The 19,836-nt window shown below is 40.2% G+C and overlaps 1 protein-coding gene and 1 long non-coding RNA gene across 5 annotated transcripts in view; one reads left to right on the top strand and one right to left on the bottom strand.

Moving 5' to 3' along the window:
- The window catches only part of gstcd (glutathione S-transferase, C-terminal domain containing), a 139,481-nt gene that overhangs the window by 71,490 nt on the left and 48,155 nt on the right, over positions 1–19,836 (top strand). The window lies entirely within an intron of this gene.
- LOC125483584 lies at positions 1,041–19,121 on the bottom strand. The gene is made up of 3 exons (XR_007262538.1): positions 19,010–19,121; positions 3,866–3,958; positions 1,041–1,138 (listed from the first exon to the last, which is right to left on the bottom strand). It is a non-coding gene; the product is annotated as an uncharacterized LOC125483584 (long non-coding RNA).

Raw genomic sequence — 19,836 nt, 5'->3', positions numbered from 1 at the left:
GGCAGTTAAGTGTCAACCACATTGCTCTGGGTCTGGAGTCACATGCAGGCCAGTCCTGGGAGGCAGCTTTCTTCCCTCAAGGACATTAGTGAGCCAGTTGTTCACATAATGAGTTGGATTTCCCTGTCTGAGCTGTTCCAATTGTCCCATGTTTTTGTTTAACGTTTGCAAGCCATGTTGCTCCATGAATCTTATGTTGTGGTGAGATACTAGCCCAGAAACTGGAAGTGGCAGCTTAATGTTTTGGTCTTTGGACACAAGGTCTGAAATGATTACTGACCCTAATCTCCTGCGTTCTCCCAACAAAAGCACCCAACAAAAAGAGGGAGCACTAGGAATGATTAAGACATTCGATTTTATAAAGAATTTTTAAAGATGTCAGTGAACTTGTGGCTTGTTTTGACCAAGTTGTATAAAGCTGCATCATGCAAGAGATATCTGTAGGCTCCACCTGCCACTGCTCCATTCGGAGCAGACCAATCAAAACTAAACCAGTAAACCTGATGACTCAATATTTTTTGTGAGGAGTATCACAAGTTATTTAGTTAACATATTCACACAAATATTTAAATAACTTTTTAAAATTAAATCAACTAGTTTATGAAGATGATAAACCTTTTTTATTCATTTATGGATGTGGCTATGACTGGTAATGTCAGAATTTATTGTCCATCTCTTGTTGCGCTTGAGAAAGTGGTGGTGAGCCGCTGCCTTCAAGTATTGCAATCAATGTCATTTAGGTATTTGCACAATGTTATTAAGTAGGGAGTTTGAGAATATTTACTAATAGTGATGGAGGAATGATGATATATTTCCAATTCCCGAGAGTGACTTGGAGGTGGTGATAGTTTCCCATGGACCTGCTGCCCTTGTCCTTCTAGGTTGTTGAGGCCATGGATTATGTTAAATAAGTCACAATATTCTACAGCAATATTTATTATTTTTAATCTCGGAAGCCAGTTGTCAAGTTCAAAGATTACATGTTAATGGTTAGATTGTTGAGTCTTCTGTTTTATTATGGATTATTTTCCATGAAGAGGTAGAAAGTTATAAGCTGAATATAACCTATATTTTGTGGTTTAGTTTATGGCTTCAGAATTAGCTGCATTCCTGCGTTAGGTTACCAAAAGAGACAGCTCTGAAAGAACAAGAGGAAGGGGACATTAGGTTAAGCAGAGAGATTTTAGCCATATTAAAATGAAGTGGAAGCAGCTGCTTGACCAGTCTTAAAACCCATCAATAATTCATTACAATCAGATGTGAAATCTAGTGTTATCCAAAAGAATGTGTAAAAATCTGTGAGAACGAACTGACCGCGCTGATTGCAAGTGAAACACCCCCAAGACTGCTGACTTCATGGATGAATAGAAATAGCAACAGAATATTCCTTACTTTGGTGAACTATTCTTTGCAGAACTTAAAAAATATGTAAATAAATATGTAATTAGTTCGACAGATCTAAAAACATCACAAGTCCATATCTAGTAACCCTGCTTCCTCCCCCTGCTTCACCTCAGTTCCTCTGGTGGCCCCACCCCTAACTCCTCTGGCATCCCCAGACCTAACTTACCTCATGACCTACCTCAGATAGTGTTGTGCCCTCCTTCTCCAGGTGTAGTTGAACATTGGCCACTGCTGCAGATAGCTCCAGTTTGCTAATTGGCTGGAAGTTGTTGGACATGACTGACTTGGTTCTATTGGTGCAGTGTTAGTGTCCCTGTCTCTGGGCCAGAAGACCTGGACTCAAGTCCCACTTGCTTCAGATATGCATCATAACATATCTGAACAGTTTGATTTTAAAAATATACAATAGAGACAGCAGAGCAGGTTCTTGTGGATCAGTGGTATTGTTGCTACCTTTGAGCCAGTTGACTTAGGTTTGAGTCCTACCAGAGGTGTGTAATAACCTGTCTGAACAACCTGATTACATACTATTTGCTTTACCAAACAGAGAGTGACAATAATGACTTGGCTAGCTATTTGGCCACTTAAAGGTGATCACAACAGAAATGAAACTAGATTTGTGGTAAGAATTTAATAGGAACAGTTGAGAGGGTTCTTGTGGAGCAGTGGTAGCATCCCTTCCTCTAAACCAGAAAAGTTCAAGTCCCATCTGATGCAGAGGTGTATAACAGCATCTCTGAACAAGTTGTTTAGCAAATAAAAGGTGGAAAGCAAAGGGCTCTCGTGCAGTGGCAGTGCCCCTACCTCTGAGTCACAAGGCCTTGGTCTAGAGATAGCAAGAACTATGGATGTTGGAGTCAGAGTTGATACAGTGTGGAGCTGGAGGAACACAGCAGGTCAGGCAGCATCAGAGGAGTAGGAGTGTCGACATTTTGGGCCTAGACCCTTCAGCTTGTCCTGACTAGTCCTGAAGAAGGGTCTAGGCCCGAAACATCGACTCTCCTACTCCTTTGATGCTCCTGACCTGCTGTGTTCCTCCAGCTCCACACTGTATCCACTTGATCCAGAGGTATGTAATAACATCTCTTAACAGGTTGATTTAAAAAAAAAGGGACGGCCTTTAGGGAGATATGCATTGTTTCTCCCTCCAGTTCCATTTTAATTTAATCCCATCCGTCCCTATTTTGGTATTGTTCCACAGCACCTGATGAACAGTGCTTGTAATTTATTAATTATTTAATTTGTCAAACGGGTGATTGTTGGGAGTTTAATAAAAAGAAATAGACGTGGCATATATTTTGCTGACAAGATGTGCCCCCAATTCCATTGACTATCAAAGTGTGTTCATCAACCAACACCCCCCCAAACCTCCACCCCAACCTTTGGACCGGGGACAGGAACCCTGATGCCATCAACAAATCCAGCACCATTTGTTCCAACTCTTTTTTTTCAGCTTGCTAACAGGTTTTGGCTATAAAGTATATTTTGATGGCTATGTACATTAAAAGAATGACACACAGCACGTCTATCACAGCTTGGCAAGTCCATCTGAAAGGCAGCTGTTACATTATTTAAAACATTGAGGAAATTGAAAATTAAAATAGATTAAACATTGGCCTTCAACCTCTATGTAGCTCCAAGTGAGGCTAATGGGATAAAAGTCTCTTTTGTCTGCTAACTGTAAAGATCCCGTGCGAAATGAATTTGGGTGCCTGCAACAAGTTTCCCAGATCAATCAGATTCTGTTCGTTTTATGAGATTTTTTTTCACACTGTGATTCGTCAATATCTGGAATGCAATGGAGAGAATAGTACAGGCAAAAACCCTTGATTTATTTAAGAGCCAATTAAATGTTGGCTGCTAATTCTGGATGGTTGAGCAACGGTTGGTTGAAAGACTTTTGTCATCTGTAGTTATATTTTGATTGAGTATGTACCTGCTCAAAGTTGGATATGCTGACCTTGTACTGTACCCAGATATATTGCTAATGATAAATTGATTCTCAAGATAATACATAGACACAGGTATAGGTCTAATTTGTTTTTTAGGGCACTGATCTTTGCCTCATGGTTACTGATTGGGAAAGTGATGGATGAGCTTCCATTATTGCCACAGTATAAAAATGTCAGGAAAGTATTGCCTTTGAGCTTTAGATGAAAGAGCTGGTCGTTGCTGCTGACAGCTGAACTGTACCTAATAGATAGAGCTGTCAAGTTTCATCTACCACCTGGGCCTGAGCATTTGCTCTGATCAGATCTTGTCAGGTCGTAGGTACATGGATCACTTTATTTAATCAGATTAAGCCCACGATTCAGAACTCCTGTATTCTGGGTACATCAGTATCACTGCAGTGATGTACCATCCAATACAGTTCTGAATTCCATTCTGTTGTGAGTGGAAAAACACCAAGCAAATGCTGTGTATTCATCTAGCAAAGAAGAGGGAGGGAAGAAAACCATACCTGGGTGGTCCCTGGCAGGAGGCTACAGGTGATAAATGTAGTGGCCTGACAGTAGGCGAAGAAACTGTCCTTTTAGCTTCATCGGTGTCAGGCCTGGCAGATAAAAAGGATATAAAGACAAAAAAAGGAATAAGTTTATAAATATGGCACATTTAAAGATGGACATGTTGAAACTGGAAATCAGACACCAAAGTTTTCAATAAAGTTCAATATTTCCAGATTTACCATTCGTTTAAGCCAAAATTGTTCAATCGGCGTTTCAGTATCTTCGAATATCTTGATATTGTTCTAAAATTAGAGTTTTGTGTCCTGAGGCTATTGAAAAGGATGGATTAATTGATTTGACTAGAGAAACTAGGATTGCTCTCCTTAGAGTGGAGAAGATTAAGGGGAGATTTAATAGAGATTATCAAAATTGTGAAGGGTTTTAATGCATTAAATAAGGAGAAACTATTTCCAGTGGCAGAAGGCTTGGTAACCAGAGCAAGTTTAAGGTGCTCCGTAGTTGGCAAAAGAACCAGAGGTGAGATGAGGATGAAATGGTTTACAAATGAGTTATTATGATAGGGATACAAAACAGAAATTGCTGGCAAAGCTCAGCAGGTCTGGCAGGTTCTGCTTTTCAGGTTGAGTGAACCTTCCCTCAGAACTGATTCCTTTGACTCCGTCAGTTTTGAGGAAGGGTCTCTCGACCCAAAAAGTTAACTCTGATTTCTCTCCAGATGCTGCCAGACCTGCTGAGCTTTTTCAGCAGTTTCTGTTTTTGTTACTGATTTACAACATCTGCCGTTTTTTCCGGCTTTTATTTATTATGATCTGGAATGTACTGCCTAAAATGGTGGTGGAAGCAGATTCAATGACAACTTTACAAAGGAAATAAATACTTAAACAAGAAAATGTGTATTTGTGGTCTGGGAAATCTATTGCCTGTTTTTATTACATTGAGAAGGTGGTGCTGGGGCTTCTCCTTGAACAGCTGCTACCCTAATGATGATGCTTCCACAATATTAGGTGGAGCATTCATGGTTACATGTGGTTTCTTGCCTGCAATGAAATTCAGGTATGCCTGCATTCCTGATCCTTTTTCAAAAGCTGTTACTGCAAAACAAGACATCAATCAATGACTGAAGAGCACCAGAGACGTTCTAGTGACTTTTTTCCCCTAGCAAGAGTCGAAGAGAGTTTAGAAAGGAAAATTAGTTTTCCTGAATAATCACGAGGCACTTATCATTCAGTTAACTGTTTTGCTTAAGCAGCTGCAACAATTAAAATGGCTGAGGAAATTAGAATTGTGTAGCACAGCATTTAATATAATCTCTACATCTTAACACTATGGGCTGAAGTTTCCCATTTTTGATTAGTGTGTAGTCGAATCAGATTCATGGCTCCTGGTCTGCCTTGGCTTAGAGCAACCTTTCTCTCTCAATCCTCTGCTGTTCACCTCATTAATTATGCAACCGGGCTGTTGAACACTTTTCTTTCGGAATTGCAGAGCCAAAGAGATGGAAACGCACCCTACTGCCAGAACTTTCTGGTTTTCAAGTCTCCAGTGACATATTTAAAGCTGAGTTGTACACTATTTGAGACACTGCAAACCGGCAACTGACCCTCACACTCGAGTCTCAGCATTAAACACATTGCTCAGAGGAAAGGAACGCTTGCTCTTTGCTTTGTGGACGGGGACCTGCAGGCGCTGGTAGACTGGGGAATGGAGAGGAGGGCAGTCCTTTCCTCACCGACTCCCACAGAAGGTCACGCAATCAGACAGACCCAGTCGGCTTGAACACAAATTACAACTCACTGTAGTGCTGTGACCTCTGCCTCTTTGAATCAAAGTAAATTAAAATTAAAGATAATCCTAAGGAAAATAAAGTTAATGTAAATGAAGTAATATTAGGTTCCTGGTAAGATTTTATATTAAATTTATGCCTATTTTAAGAGTTATAAACAGTTTTCAGAGTTATGGGATGGCAAGTCAGCTGGGCCAAGTCAAATGTGCATCCTGCAGTGTGCGTGAAACCCTGGATGTACCATGTGTTCTAGCTAAGCACATGTGCAGGAAGTGCTCCACAAGCTTATGTTCCGAGTTTTGGAACATGAGTTGTGGCTAGAGTCGCTGTTCTACATCAGTGCGGCAGAGGGCTACATGGATAGTACATTTAAGGGAGGTCGCCACACCTCAGATTAGAAGTGTATAGACAGAGAGGGAATAGGTGACTACCATGCAATCTCAGTAAACCAGGCAAGTAGTGCAGGAGTACTTTAAGTCTCTCATACTTGCTGATTGGTATTCCATATTGGAACCTGGTGAAAGAGTAGCCAGAGAGAAGTCCATGGACTCAAGAGCATCCTCGCCCATAGTCGGGTGGGGATTTGGAGGGGAGAAAGAGAGAGACTATTAAACAGACAGAAAGAGTAAAAAGACAGGCAGGGCCAATAGTGATAGTCAGGTGTTTTTGTAGCATTAAACGTGACTTCAGGATGGTTTTTTGCTTACCTGGTGCCATGGTCAAGGATATCATGGAAGAGGGCAGGACATTCTTCCAGAGAGGGAAACGAGTCAGAACTAATGTTCCACATGGGTACCCCTGACATGGGTAGGAAACAGGATGAGGTTCTGAATGCAGACTTCAGGGAGTTAGCAAAGAACTTAAAAAGTAGGACTTCAAGCAATAATTCATCAATTTACCCATCTCAATTGTTTCCTTTTCTTCTTTGACTTCCCTGTTTCCATTTTGGAGGCTAAGTGTTGAATTTTTTCCACTAAAAACCCACTGACTCTCACAGTTACCTTGACTACACTTCCTCACATCCTGCCTATTGTAAGAAGTCCATTCTAATCTCCAGTTTCTGTCTCCTTTGCATCTATTCTGATGATGCCACTTTCCTCCAGAGTGTGTCTGACTTCTCTTTTTCTTCAACTGGGGAATCCCTTCTCCACAGTCATTGAAAGGTCCCTCTGCCATGTCTGTCCCATTTCCTGAATTTTTTCCCTCATCCATTCCCTTCTATCCCACAATAACAATAGGGTTCCCCTTATCATCATTTTCTCTCCTACCAGCCTCCACATTGAAAGAATCATCCTCTGTCACCTCTGCCAGAATCCAGCAGGATGCTACCATCAAACACCCCTTCCCTTTCAGCATTTCTGCTAGAACTGTTATTTGCAGAAGTTGTAACATTTTTCCCCTTACCTTCTCCCTCCTTACTGACTAAGGTCCCAAACATACCTTCCAGGTGAAGAAGCAGTTCACCTGATGTACTTTCAATCTAGTCTCCTGTATGTGCTGCTCACCGTACAGTCTCCTCTGCAGTGGCAAGAGATAACACAGACTGGGCGAGCACTTTGTGGAACACCTCAAGTCTAACTGCAAGAATGACCCTGACCTTCTGCTTGCCTGTTACTTCAATACATCATCTAGCTCTTGTGCTAACATTTTTGTCCTCGGCCTGTGCAGAGTTCTAGCAAAGCTCAACAGAATGTAGAAGGGAGGCCTTATTTTGCACTTAAGCATTTGAAAGCCTGTAGGACTCAACGTTGAGTTCAACAACTTCAGACTGACTTCAACCAAACTACCTGCCCCCCACCCCCACTCCCCAGTGCAATATCTTGTTTGGATGGGTTTGTTCTAGTAGTGCTGACCTCATTTCTGCAATTAACACCTACTGTTCACCCATATCTCTGCTCTGTCTCCATCATCAGTCCATATGTCTATTGCTCTGGGGCACCTTCACCATCTATTACACTTGATCCTCCTTTGCTCCCTTTGTCTGCAGCATAAAACCCATCACTTTTTCTGACACCTTCCATTCTGGAAAAGAGTCATATTGGATCCAAAACTTTAACTCTGTTTCTATCTCCACAGATGCTGCCGGACCTGCTGAGTTTCTCCAACTTTCTGTTTTCATTTCAGACATCCAGTATCCACTGTACTTTGCTTTTATTAACGGAAGTAAGGCAAGTTGGGGGTTTAATAATATGCAAATACATGGAAAATATAAGGTAGTCACTGCTCAGTGGCAAGATTCTGAAATCACCAATTAAGCATCGAGGAGAAAATTTTTCTTGATATTGAGAATCCGACTTTTTTGGTCAGAAAATACAATGAGAACATTCTCACCCTTACTCACACCTCACCAAGAAGGGAATTTCCACCCTGTATGTTAAATGTCAGATTTGGCAATGAACTATCAGTTAAAATGTACAAGCAAACAGTAAGTAATAAGTTTGCTGATCCCTGTCTCAGTGAAATAAGTTGACATTTCAAATGAATAATTTGCATTTATGTAATGTCTTATGGTATCTTCAGAACATCCCAAACAAGAGTACAACGGGACCTTGATCAGATGGGCTGATGGGCCCAGGATTGGCACAAGGAATTTAATTTAGATAAATGTGAGGTGTTGCATTTTAGTAAGGCAAATTAGGCCAGGACTTATGGGCATACACTTAATGGTAGGGTCTTCGGGAGTGTTGTTGAACAAAGAGACCTTGAAGGTGGAGTCACAGGAAGACAGGGTAGGGAAGAAGGTGTTTGGTACACTTGCCTTTATTGGTCAATGCATTGAGGATAGGAGTTGGGATGTCATGTTGCAGCTGTACAGGACATTGGTTAGGTCACTTCTGGAATACTGTGTTTAATTCTGGTCTCCCTACTGTAGGAAAGATGTGGTTAACATTGGAAGGGTACAAAAAAGATTTACAAGGATGTTGCCAGGGTTGGAGGGTTTGAGCTATAGGGGGAGGCTGAATAGGCTGAGGTTATTTTCCCTGGAGCATTGGAGGCTGAGGGGTGACCTTATAGAGGTTTATAAAATAATGAAAGACGTGGATAAGGTAAATAGCCAAGGTCTTTTTCCCAGGGTAGCGGAGTCCAAAACTAGACAGCATATGTTTAAGGTGAGAGGGGAAAGACATAAACGGGACCTAAGGGGCAACTTTTTCATACAGAGGGTGGTGCGTGTATGGATTGTGTTGCCAGAGGAAGTGGTGGAGGCCAATGTAATTACAACATTTAAAAGGCATCAGGATGGGTGCATGAATAGGAAGGGTTTGGAGGGAAATGAGCGAAACGAGCTGGCAAATGGGGCTAGATTAATTTAGGATATCTGGTTGGCATGGACAAATTGGATTGAAGGGTCTGTTTCCGTGCTGTACAACTGTATGGCTCTATAACTGTAAGTAGATGATTCCTCTTTTGAAAGGTAATAACTCCTGCTTTGCAGACAACTACCATGGTTGGATATTACTGTCCCCAACATGTGTGTTTTCAGTGGGGTCAGTGGGTGTGGAATAGATAAAATACGTCAGGTGCCTAACTCCCACCTTCGAATGTATGGCAAAATTCGCCCTCATAATGTGGAGTATGTGGGTGCCCAATTTGGCAGCCCACCCACCAGAATTAGAAGCTTAATTGACCCTGTAATATGCATGCCAAAATATGGCCAAAACAGGCAGTTAGATGGGAGTGGGCAGATCTGCAGCATTAAATAGTGACTAGGAACAGGCAAACTGGCAAGTTTGACTGAACCAATCCACTGTATGGCTTCGTTTGTAAGCAGTTGTGGTAGATTTAAAAATGTGTTTCCAAAGAAGGCAAGGTTTACCTGAAGAAATCTAATAAGGGAAGACTTGACGTAGAGCCAACCCTTTTCTTAAACTGTTTATTTTAACTCAGCATTTTAACTTTGGCAGGGATGGGGACTTGTAGTTCAGTGGATTGGGTTCGAGAGTTTAGGTCAAAGTGACCCAAAAATGCAAAACAAAGCTCATTGCTTAACAAAAGAATCAGAAACAAATTCTGTTCTCTCATATAAGTGGCAAAGCTAAGTTTAAGGGATACAATCAAGAACAGCAATGAGAAAGAGGACGTTGTAAACACGTGAGATTTTTGTTTTTCTTGAGCTACAGCTAAGCTTCATGATCTTAGATAGCATTAAAAGTGGCTGCTGGTGATGACCTACTTTGTAGCCACATGATGAAACTATAAATTTTTAATTTTCTTTTAGAAGCATTTCAAATGTGGAGCAATGAAAAATATCTCTGCAGTTCTCAGGTTCTGCACAAGGTACAGTATCTAAATCCAATTTCCAGGTTGAACCCACATTTCATGCCAAGTGTACTCCTGGCAGATTGATTTTAATTACCTGTCTATTTATTAGTTTTTGAAGTTAAAGTTGTTTGTGTCATATTCCTGGATATACCCACAGCATTTAGAAATGGAGTCACAACAGCTCAGCTCAAAGTGAAGGATAATAAAATTTTTTCAAAATTTCTCAAGGCAACACCAATTGACATACTTTCTTTCATAGAGTCGTAGAGGCCTACAACATAGAAAAAAAGCCCTTCAGCCCATTGAGTCTGCACCAGTCAAAACAACCACTTAACAATTCTAACCTCATTTCCCAGTATTTAGCCTATAGCATATTATGCCTTGGCATAGCATGTATGCATCTAAGCACTTCTCAAATGTTATGAAGGTTAATGTCTCTCCCACCCCTACAGGCAGTGAGTTCCCGAATCCCACCACCCGCTTGTGAAAAAAGAATTTCTTGACATCCTCTCTAAACTTGTTGCCTCTTACCTTTAAATCTATGCACTCTGTCAATAATCCCTCCAGCAAGGGACAATGTTTCTTCCCATCTTGCCTATCTGTGCTCTCATAATTTAATGCATCTCAATCATGTCTCCCCTCACTCTCCTCTGCTCCAAGGAAAACAACTCCAATCTATCTTCTTAGCTAAAATTGTCCAGCCCAAGCAACATTCTGATAAATCTCCTCTGCACCCTCTCCAGTGCTATAATTTTCCTCCGATAATGACGAGCAAACTCTGCCTGGATAAAACATTACACTCCTTCACCCCTCCTCACAGAAACATTGGACTCAAGTTTTAAAAGTTAAATTATAATTTTGGAAGTTTCAAAGATTTTTTGTCTCCATTTGTTTCTTGCCCCTTGCTGGAATCAGGTGACACATCAGTTAAATTGTTCAAGTTATCACTCTTGCAATTTGCTTCGGGATTGAAAGTACCAGTCGGTTCTCCAACTGCAATGGGAATAGAAGTTCTGCCAAATTTTTGACTTCCCATTCATGAGGGCGAGAAATTCTACTCGCAGCCAGTTAACAGCCAATGGACCATTAAGTGGCTGCAGAGAAGCCTTTCAACATTTGCACACCCCCACACAACCCCACCCATAGAAAGAAAACAAAAGTCAAAGCATGTTGCTCCTATGATGCTGCTTGGCCTGCTGTGTTCATCCAGCCCTGCACCTTGTTGTCTCGGATTCTCCAGCATCTGCAGTTCCTACTATCTCTAAAACACATGAATAATGTTTTTGAAATTTGTCATTTAGTTCATTTAATTGTTGAAAAAACTACTGGAAGCTGGGAAAATGACTAATATTTGAGTTGACTAAATGGTATTGTGCATTTTTTAGAAGATATGCGACCTTTATATCAAAATTTAAGGACTGCTGAAAGGAAAGAAAGGATAGTTTCTTCATGTTATTGTGAAATGCACAATAATATATTTGAATCTTGTGGCAATATATGTTTTTGTTGCTGAGGAAAAAACTGCATACAGAATATTTTCAGAAAATATTTTGAGTGACATATTAGTAAAATATTGTATAATACAATACAATATGGGGTTGCAACAGGTAGCTGGCAGTTTAGAGATGACATTCATACCAGTGATCGATGGAATCCCTCCTCCAAAATTCCACGAAAATATATCTGGTACATGTATGGAATTTCAGTGGAAAATATTTAATTGGTTTGCAAAACACTGCTGAAGTGCTGAACTTGAAGGGAGCTAAACACTTTCCTGTATCTTTGGGGCTCTATTTTGTGACTAGAGATGAGTGCATATATGAAGGAAGTCTGAAAATGTCATAAATTTTATTCTTACATGTTTTATTTTGACCTTAAAGAATGATAGTGCAGCTGAATTTGTTCTATTTAGAAACCATTTATTGGTGAGGCTTTTGTGGGGAAGCAGTGATGTGGAATCAATAATCTTAGTACAGACTGGAGATTAAGTATTAGATTCGCTGATCTTATTTCAGAAATAGTTCCAGTTCATTTCTGCATTAATAGGATCTTATTGTGTTCAAGTAATAGACTAGCCTTCCAGTAGGATAAAAACTTGCTTCAACAGATAGGTCATGTTTGGGATCAAAGACCTTCTTCCTGTTATGTGCTTTAAATGTGCTGTCTCAAAAAAAAAATCCACTGCCTTCAGCTATTATTGAGTATCTAATCTCTGCCTTGCTACAAGATGAGTAATCTTGAAAATATGTGCCAAACACTTACCGCCCTCAAAAACTATTAAATCTCTATAAAGGCAAGTCTGTCCCAGATTTGAATGCTGTTTCAATATAAGGCAAGCTGTTCTAACTGTGCTTGTACTCCTGTTATTTGATTATAATCCTTTATCAAAATACCTTCTAACCATTGCCATTCTTTCTGCTGCAACTCTTTTTCTTTCTCTAATTTGTCAACTTCTCTTCAGTCTTTGCGCCTCTGAACTTTGGTCATCCTTTCTAAGCTCTAAATAGTCTTTCTTTGTGCTACTCCTTCCATTGTATTGAAGTTAAAATTCATTGCATTTTCTTACTTTAATTATTTTCCAGTCCCTTAAAACGACAAAAATCCTATCTCCCCAACTTTTCTCTTCCTCCGACAGTCTTCCAGCGTTGATGACATAGAATCCTAACAGTGCGGAAAGAGGCCATTTGACCCATCAAGTCCACGCCAACCCTCTGAAGAGCATCCCACCCAGACCCAACCCCCTACCTTATCCTTTAACTGCACATTTATCATGGCTAACCTGCCCAGCCTACACATCTCTGGACGCTGCGGACAATTTAATCTGCACATCTTTGGACTGTGGGAGGAAACCACAGCAGCCAGAGGAAACCCACACAGACATGGTAAGAATGTGCAAAATCCACACAGTCACCCAAGGCTGGAATCAAACCCAGGTCCCTGGCACTGTGAGGCAGCAGTGCTAACCACTGAGCTGCTGTCATCTAACCACTACTTGCCATTCCATCTTATTTTCTTTCTTCCCTGTAATATCCAATCTTGGTGATGAGTTTTAAATACCCTGGAGGTGAGGGAGGAATAATCAGTTATTGATTGTTTGGCCATCTTATCTCCTTTTTATCGTATGTAATTCTTATTGCCCCTTGAATTGTGAGTCTGAATATTAAACATAGTTGGTATTTTAATACTAGTGACACAGTGATTAATGTTTTTCTTGGCTGTTGCCAGTTATCCTGGAGGCCGGGAACATGTTCTGACAGCATGACACTAGTACTTGGCATTTGTGCCTGTTCAAAATGATAACTATTCTATGAATCCTGTTTGCAGGAACGTTGACCGCTCTGTTGAGCAACAACGTGGGTGAGTGAGTACAGCACAAAAATTTCTCTCTTAACCCAGCCTCCAATACTCCAATACAGTTTCAGGAGCTATTATTCATTGTGCATTTTTTATATGGATTTATATATTACACATGTGCACCTGGACATGGAGGCACACAATTTTGTGAGCACAGTAATCCTAAAAGTAAGGTCTAAATTTGATTCTAAATGAAAATAAAACTTAAGTACAGATTTCAGAGTGGTTCCATGGATGTTACTTCAAAACCATTTTATTGTTTCATTTTATAGGTGGTTCAGTGGTTAGCATTGCTGCCTCACAACATCAGGAACTCGGGTTTGATTCCAGCCTTAGGTGACTATCAGTGTGGAGTCTGCACATTCTCCCCATGTCTGCGTGGGGTTCCTCTGGGTGCTCCAGTTTCCTCCCACAGTCCAAAGATATGCAGGTTAGGTGGATTTATATGCTAAATTGCCCTGCATTGTCCGGGGATGTGTAAGTTAGCTGGATTAGCCATGGGAAGTACAGGGTTACAGGGATAGGGTGGCTGGATCTGGGTGGGATGCTCTTTGGATAGTCAGTGTGGACTTATTGGGCCAAATGGCCTGCTTCCGCACTCTAGAGATACTATGATTCTGCACTGGCATCTGTTCTTGCCTTCTGTGTGAAATATGAAAAGTATAGTGTAAGCAGGAGTCATTCCAATCCAAATTTACATTTGACCAATTTCCAGGTATTGACTCGCTGATTGTTAAGAGAGTTATCAACTTGTCATATACCGATTAATAATGAATTGGTGCCTGCAAAACCTGCTAGAAGGGTCACTTGGTGCAAGGAGGGGACGTGTGGCTTGTGGGTTTGGGGTTTGGGGGTGGGTGGGGGGTTGGATGAGGGCAAGAGGTGGTTCATAGCTACCAATGGATTTGATGGTAGCAGCAAAGATTTTAAATATGCACAAGACAGTATTGAAGAGAAGACCATGTTGCCAACTTTGAGAAAGCCTACCTGTCTCTCGTTACTTTTACTGTAATAATGATGTCAACATCTGATATCTGCAACCTGCCCAGCCAGTCACGATTCAAAAGCAAACTCGTCAAGCAGAGTTGAAATTGGCTGCAAGGAGAACCCGCTAAAGAGAGTTCATATTGGCAGGCAGCCTTATTGAGCTCCAGCAAGTTTCCTTTTGGGTTCAATCCAGTTGTGCAATATCCCAACATTGAGAGAATCTTAGCAAAATGTCACACTATCTATAGGTTTGCTTAAGCTTCTCTGGGTTGTGGGCAAAGGAGTGAGGAACCAACCACTGTAAAACTTTTAATAAGGCAAATCTGTGTGTAATTTCACCTTGATTCTCAAAATTCGGCCGAAACACCAGAGTATTAATCTAACATGACAGTCTGCATTACTCAATGCTGATTGATGCCCACCTTAAAGAAGTTTTCCTCCTCCCTGATTATAGGGTAGTTGCAAATGGCATTTTCCTGATCACAGCTGTACAGGAATGATTATGTATGAGAATGTATTTCAATATCTGTGCCCACACTTGCCACTATAACCTTCAATCTTGTTCTTGCCTATGTACTAATTTATCCTCTTTCTAAGTTAGTTAGTCATGATCTTATTGCACAATTTTAGTGAGATTCTAGACACACCTCATTGGCTTTGGTTAATAGGAATAATGAACCTGAGAATTGAGCACGAGAATCCGCATGCCTGATTTGTGGCACTTCTAATGATGCTTCTAGGAAATCAGGAGCACCATGATGAGGTGTGCTGGACTTTTTCCCAGTTCTTTGATCTATGGTCCCAACAAATGTAGCTCGCCAGCTTGAGCAGAGACTTGCAAAATTAACTTTGCATGAGTTGAGATCACGTGGCTTTGCATGTGTGGAGTTAAGACCAAGTGGTGTCTTCAGTTGGAACAGGAGCAGAGGCTGGTGGATAATTGGACCAAGATGTAGAGACCATTAATTCAGGCTCCATTTTAAGTCTCACAGCTTGCCTTTTGCATATTTCCAATATAGGTCGTTATGCCCAGTTTTGGATGGAATTTGCCTGTTCAAAGTTGCTGCACTCTTTTCCCCAGTGAATACACTACAGTGAGTGCAGAAAGCAACACTTCATTCATTTAACCAATTCAGCTTCCATGTAGGTTTCTGATTAAAACTAACAAGGTTACCTTGTTGCATCTACAACATTTTCATGTTAACTCAAAAACATCCTACAGAGGTCAACTATTACAGTGAAGCCACCTTTCCCAATTCTGGCAGGAAGTATTGCCTGTATCAACCACAAGGTGGCTGAGGCAAATGTAATCCAGTGTTTACAGTGACCAAAATACGTGCTTAAGGTTGCCCACAAACATTTTACCTCTGTTGCTGCTTATCAGGCTAAATGGATCTGCTATACTACATCCTAGAAATTAATTTTTGCTTTTCACAGTGAAGAATCAAACAAGAGAAAAATGATCATTCAGTTAGTTGTATAAGGAAGGAAGAAAAACAGTATTTTGCATGTGAAGGAATGCTGGAATAACTATCCCTCATTAGGTTAGAGGCTCATAATCAAGCAACTCCCACTCTGTAATTAAATAGAATCCATTTTTCTGTTGCAAATATTGACAGATATTTAGTTTAAATCCATGATGGCTGAGAACTATTCAGGAGATCTGGAATAATGTGTTTTCTTAGTTGTTTTTCTCACGTTTCCCATAAAATGAGTGGAACTGGTGGGGTCAGAGATTCTTGTTAGCACATGTTGATTAATAACATATGTATACACTGGTTTATTGCCAGTCTAATCTGGTTTATGCTTTAGAACCGTTGGCTGCTGCTTCTGTTCCAGTACCATTTGTACACCTGCATAGCAATACACCATTTAAATTCAATTTTCTACCCACAATGAAGTTGACAGCTACACTGGTACTAATAGAGCATTTTGTCTAATTGCATGCTCCATCTGACCTGAATTACATGGCAGCTGATGATGTGGTAGGGCCAATACCGACCTTTTATGTGGGACTAGACTAGGGACAATAAGGACTCCTTAATTATCACGCATAAGCAACTCGGAGTCTTATGAAAGCAGTAACAAATTTATTTACATTGACCAAATAAATATTGATTTTACTGGTTTCAGTTGAGTTTGGAATTGGAATTGTGGTTTACCTTTCCACTTGAGAAAGCTTATCAATTATTCAACATTCAACTCTGTGAACCCTGGTAAAAGTCGTTAGCAATCCTGTCAACTCATTGGAAAAAATGAAAAATCATGTATGGCCCCAACTGTCTTGGGGACGGCTTGTGGCTATAGCCATGGCATAGTAACAGATCTCCTCTGGAGTGAGAGAGGGGAGAGGTCACTGGACTCTGGCATGCTACTGGAAGGCTATCTCCCTGCACCGTAGCTTCAGCAGTAGGCCTGTCCACTGTCGTGAAGTGCCTGGCAGACTGTCGTTTTCCCCCCAGTTGATATTAGTATGCCAAATTGGCTATCCATATCTGATAGGCTGGCAGTCTGTGTATTGACCCTCCCTGTGGAAAGATTGAACAAAGGCAGTAATGTTTCAAATGGCTGACATGATGTTTTAGTTTATAACTTTTTTGGATGAAGGTTAGTCAACTCTTGGATTCTTCTGCTAAAGTGCTGCGTTGTGAAGAGATTGGACAGGGTTTATAATCTCTTATGATATTCAAAGTTAGTACAGAACAGGATTGTTGGTGAACTTGTCTGCGTTAATGACAGGACTTTGACATAAGCATACTGGCAGATATAGCCATAACTGCATAATGTTACAAAGAATATTATGTTGCAAGGACCAAGTACTTGAAGATTGAAGCATTATCCTGGTTATTTCTTTTAAATACGTTGGTGATTGGGGATGTTTACTTAATGGGAATGGGTAAAATTTTATTTGCAAAATGGGATCATAGCAAATAGGCAGCTGATTTTTAATATTATTGAATTTAATTAAGTGAGGCAAAGATTAGGCTGCCAATCAGTTACCACTACCACTACAACTTTGTGCTATTGATAAAGACCAATTTCACTATTACTGTTTTTGATAGAATAACAATATCCAGGTACGTCTGTCATTCTGATTGGAAAGTTCAACAGCAGATCTGCTGGAGCGACTCCACTCATTTTAGATATGGTTCTTGAATCATTAACAGCTTCACAGTCTTTGGAACGTGATGTGGAAGCTCTCCAGCAGCTGCAGACAAGGAGGATTAAAAAGTCATATTTCTTAGTATGGCATTGAGCCACTTAAGCTGGAAAATCCCAGGTCTGGTTCCTTGTCTGCGCTGAGTTAGCTCCTACAACCCACCACCTGCAATTGAGTTTGCTGCTGCCAGTGGCTATCCCATGCTCCCTATATGGAAAATGCCACAAGTGAGAACAGATTCAGCCTGCTGTGGCTGAGTACCTGCTGAACTTCCCTGCCAATGATGAAGCACATAAAGATTGTTCACTTATTGGAAGAAGAGCAGAGCTCTCAGTGCCTACAAAATAAATCATCACTTCGAAGGAGAGAGGTGAAATATCTGTATGTTGGAGAAGGAAGGTGTTGAGTAGGTATATTTATCATTAAAAGCTCAACAGATGTGGAAGAAGATGCTGGATGCAGATTTTTGTATCTATTTTAATATCCCAACACAATAAGACAGTGTGAGTGGGGAACACCTCTGCAAGAATAGTGATGGGTGTACAATAAAAGATGTTTGCTTTGGAACATCTTTTTGGTTCCAAGTTGCAGCAATCTCAATTCCCATGAGGAAATGCCAATGTGTATTTATTTTGGTCTTCATGAGGAAAAGCGATTCAAAGATGGAGGAATAATATAGAAATCTGGACTAGTAGCTATGTAGTTACTTCTACTCCTAATATTTTGCTGGCCAAGATTTAATAGATACTGCATCATATTATTGGACCAGTCAGATCCTAGGCTGGAATCTGGCTTGATAGATCATAATTTGTTTTTTATTGGTTTTAATGAAGTGGTCTTTCACTGAAATACAAGCATTCAATGATGCAGATTTGGCTTTAACAGTAAAACTATTCTAAATAAATGACAATAAAATAGGATAAATAAAACTGTTTATACATGACAAGCTTAAATATTTAGAAACACCAGATAAAATACACTTTATTAATCCTAAAGCACTCCTTTACAGTATTCACACTAGAGAGAATTCCCTTTACTTTCAAATCTTTAGGGCTATTCCCTGTCTTGAGAATCTGATAGCTTCTTCCTGGATCCTTCATATAACTGAACCATAGCTTTCTCAACTTCAAATAATACCTTCAGGGTTGTAACCAAATACTTCCGGGGTCTGTAACTTTCAAACTAACAGCTTACACTGAGGTGACCTATTGCTTAACAGTTCTAAGCAAACTCCTTTCGTCACAAGCAACTAGTTTGCACATCCAGCTTCAGCCAAGATGTCTGCAAAACCTCCTAACTGAAAACCAAAAGCTTTGTTCCAAGCTATGGGTGTTTACCTTAATCAAAAGAAAAAGAAGATCAATATCTGATCTTCTAAACCAAAAGCCTAATGTACAACTATTTACTTTGTTCGCTCATAAACTCTCCCATGGTTAAAAAAAACCCATTACTCTATAGGAAATTTCTCTCTAATGCTGTGTTTTAAAATAAATCATGATGACTGCAAAAATACTTAAAGTTAATCATTAAACTATTCATAGAAACAGACCAAATAAATGATATTAAAATATATATAAATCTCATCCTTACACCACCATCACCATCACCAATCCAATGTTCTGTCTCTGATGATATTAATCTTCCTTTCTGCTCCACAATTGTTGCCAGCTGCACAAAGTCAGAAATCACATGACACTGGTCATAGTCCAACAGGTTTATTTGAAAACACAAGGTTTTGGAGCCTCACTCCTCCTTCAGGTGTTAGTGAGAGAGGTAGTATCAGACACAGAATTTGTAAGTAAAAGATCAAAGGTTCACACCACTGATGACGATGTATTAAACAAACCTAAGATGCTGTTAAATCTTTAATCAGTTAGAAAGTTTTAATTGATTAATATGTGTATGTAAATCCCCGAATTTCTTTCAAGTCACGGTCCTGAGAGAACTAAAGGTTTTATCAGTGTAAAGAAGAGGTGACATTTTAGGTCAGAAAATGCATGTTAGGTGTGTGACCTTGTCTAGGCTCTGTTTGTTTTAGTTTGGAGTCAGACTGGTTCTATTTCTAAAGTAAGAATTTATGAAACGCCATATTGACTGCCTGTCTATAAATTATGTGCTTTTTACCTGTGACGGTAAATGCAAGGTTATGGAGATGGGATGGGTCTGGATGGGATGCTCTTCAGATGGTCAGTGCCGACTCAATGGGTCAAATGGTCTCTTACTGCACTATAGGATTCTATGTTCTATGATCTGTCATGCTGGGTATTTGATGGAAGCTGCACATTTCACTTAATCTTATCCTGGGGACAGTTGCTAGATGTGGCTAAGTTTTAATCCACTAATTTGGAACCTTTAACATCCTGAGTCTCTAATATCCTACAAAATCATAAACTTGTGTTTATACAGCATCTTCAATG

This window comes from Rhincodon typus, chromosome 1, assembly GCF_021869965.1.
Source record: "Rhincodon typus isolate 14 chromosome 1, sRhiTyp1.1, whole genome shotgun sequence".
Classification (NCBI taxonomy): domain Eukaryota; kingdom Metazoa; phylum Chordata; class Chondrichthyes; order Orectolobiformes; family Rhincodontidae; genus Rhincodon; species Rhincodon typus.
The sequence above is the reverse complement of the archived record's forward strand: the minus strand, read 5'-3'. Positions and strand labels throughout refer to the sequence as shown.